This window comes from Equus przewalskii, unplaced genomic scaffold (genome assembly GCF_037783145.1).
Source record: "Equus przewalskii isolate Varuska unplaced genomic scaffold, EquPr2 ChrUn-9, whole genome shotgun sequence".
In the NCBI taxonomy this organism is placed as follows: Eukaryota; Metazoa; Chordata; class Mammalia; order Perissodactyla; family Equidae; genus Equus; species Equus przewalskii.
In genome coordinates this window covers 1,116,046-1,118,758 of record NW_027228757.1, presented here as the reverse complement: position 1 = coordinate 1,118,758, position 2,713 = coordinate 1,116,046, and positions in this window count along the sequence as shown.

Below are 2,713 nucleotides of genomic sequence, written 5' to 3'. Positions count from 1 at the left end.
GCCCTCTGCAGGCCCTATTTGGTCCTGAGACCCAGGCTGAGTTCCTCTCGGGGTGTATCAGTGCCCCTCACTCAGGCACAGCCCCAAGCCCCTAAGGCCCTTCACCTCCCCTCAGGTCAGGAGGAGCCATTCCAGTCTCCACCTGCCAGGACAGAGCAAGAAGGTCACACAGGCCAGGGCCCCGCCGTTCGAAAACTGTGTGACGTGGATTTGACTGTCAGCCTGTCCAGGCCTTGTCTGTGGAAGGCCTCACAGGTTATCACCAGGATCCAGTGAGACTGTGAGTGGAAGGCACTCCATGTGGGACCTGGCATGGAGTGGATGCTCAGTCGAAGTTCTTTTCCTTCCTGCCTCCCTCTCAAAGCTTTCTGCCTGTGCTTCCGTGTGACTGAGATGTTCTTTCTTGGTCCACCCTCATCTTTTTTTGCCTGGCTCTCTCAGCAGCCTCTCTATATTCCCATTTCATCTCCAGTTCCTTTCCCAGAACTGGACATTTTCCTTTGGTAAGTCCTTCCTGAAGTCTAACCTTCTATTGCAAGTTGCCCCTCCCTGGGCCTGGCCTCTTCCCAGGCTGCCTTGCAGCTGGGGCCCTGAGGGCAGGGGGTGGGGGTGGGCTCTATGGTAACCCTGAGAAGAGAATGCCCTCTCTCTTCATCTGCATACAGACAGTCTCATTTGCATACAGACAGGCCTTATCTGCATATGCTCAGTGGGACTCTAAGAGCACATTCCAAAGTGTCCCGCCTGGACCCTCCCACCCTAGTCCTGGCATCCCTGTTAGAGAGGGGCCGCTCCCCAGCCCTTCTGCCCCTGTCTGGGTCTGGGTCTTTCTGTTTCCAAAAGGCAGCCCACCCTCTGTCGCTCCTGTTCCACCTGCTGTCGCTGGTGCCCTGCTTTCTTTTCCTGTGCTCAGAGGAGTCCTTCCTCCCTCCTCCTCGTGCCTGCCGCAACTCCTTCACCAGGAGCCTCGCTTTCAAGCCAAGAGGCCACTAGTGGAAGCAGAGGGCTGGCCTCAATCGCCAGCTGCCTCTCCCTGCTCAGGCCCCCCAACACCCAGAGGGTAAGGGGGCCATGAAGATTGATGCTCAGGCTCTGGGGTCCAAACAAAAGCAGGTGGAGCTGACCTGGGCAACTTCCTTCATGCTGACCCCTGGCCAGATCCTCTCTTCTTTCACCTCTCCTCCCCAGGGACCAACCCCTGGGGCTGCAGTCCGCAGTGGGTACTTGTGAGGCCCGGTGGCAGAAAGGGTCCTGAAAGGAGGGCTGGGAACCTCAGACACACTGGCCTGGCCTGCTGAGCACAGGCTCAGCCCCTTCAATATGCCAGATTGTGATGCAAATTCAACTGCCTTGTCCTGGCTGCATCCTCAGCCTCCCAGTCAGCCCTCCTAGACCCTGTCCTTGTGGGGGAACACGGGCTCCGCGGCATGTGGGTTGGGGGAGCCTAGAATCTCCTAATGGGCCTCTACCATACTGAGGACGCTGGACACAGCCGTTCCCCTCTCTGGCCTCAGTTTCCTCTGTGGAATGAGGAGCTGGGCTAGACCGGGTGGCTCCTAATGTGTTTCTTCTTCCTGGAAACAGTGCCAGCGTTCTGCATGCAATTTTAGCAGATTCAAGGATCCCCTGGGGTTCCTCTTGACCTCAGGCTAGAGGCCTAGAGGAGCTAAAAATGCTGTGGTCACTGTTTAAATGGGGAGGGGGTATAGACATTTGTGCTCGGATGCATATGGAGTGTCTCAGGGAGGACAAGGGGACTGGCGGTTTCCTCTTGGGAGAAGAGGTGGGTGGCTGGGAAGAGGGTGGGAAGGAGACATATTTTCCCTTTTGTGCTGTTAGAATTGTACCATGTGTGTTATCTTAAGCCTTTTTATTTAGAAAAATTCTGGGATTCAAACCATAATTCCATGGAAGGATTGTGGTTAGATGGGAGGAAGGACGTTTCAGAGGGTGGCAGAGAGCTTAAGAGGTGCCAGCCATCTGGACTCGGCTCACACTTTCCAGCAGGAGCTCCCTACAGCACGAGAGGGAACTGTCTTTGAGGGGAGCATGTTGGATACAGATGTGTTAGGGGGGAAAATGGGGTCAAGAGCACAGTCCCAGCTCCTTCTGACTGTGGTTCCCCTGACCCCTGAGGGTCCCTCCCAGGTCTTGTTGGGAAGTCCTACCTGCCGTGTAACCTGAATCCCTCTTGCTAGGCATATTCATTCCCTTCTGTCTCTAGTGAGGACAGAGGAAGCAGGAGTGGGTGACTTTGTGGGACAGGGGTGCTCTTTCCCTGTTGTCTGTTCAAACCCAGGAGGACATTTCTGAGGAAGGGTCCCTTCGTGGAGGAGATAGAGGGCCACCCAGTGACCTCCCACACAGGCACTCTGGGGGAGCAACCCCACCCAATCCCATTGTCTTGGTCTTTGGGATGGCACCTGGGGCCTCCTTGGCTGGGAGCACCAGCCCGTTGTGCTGAGTTGGGACTGACCAGATCATGGATGGCATTCCCAGGTGTTCTGGGGTGGCTGAGAGAGGTGGAAGGAGCCAAGGAGATCTTTACTCCTCACCCCACCCCTACAGGTGGGAGTTCTTAGCGAGGCTTCCCCCTTCTGTGGCAAAGGTGGCTTCCATGCACTGGTCTCTTAGAGGAAGCCCCGTACTGCCCTCCTCTCTGTCAGTCCCTCCCCTCCCAACCCTGCGCAGGTACATCCACTACCACTAGTAC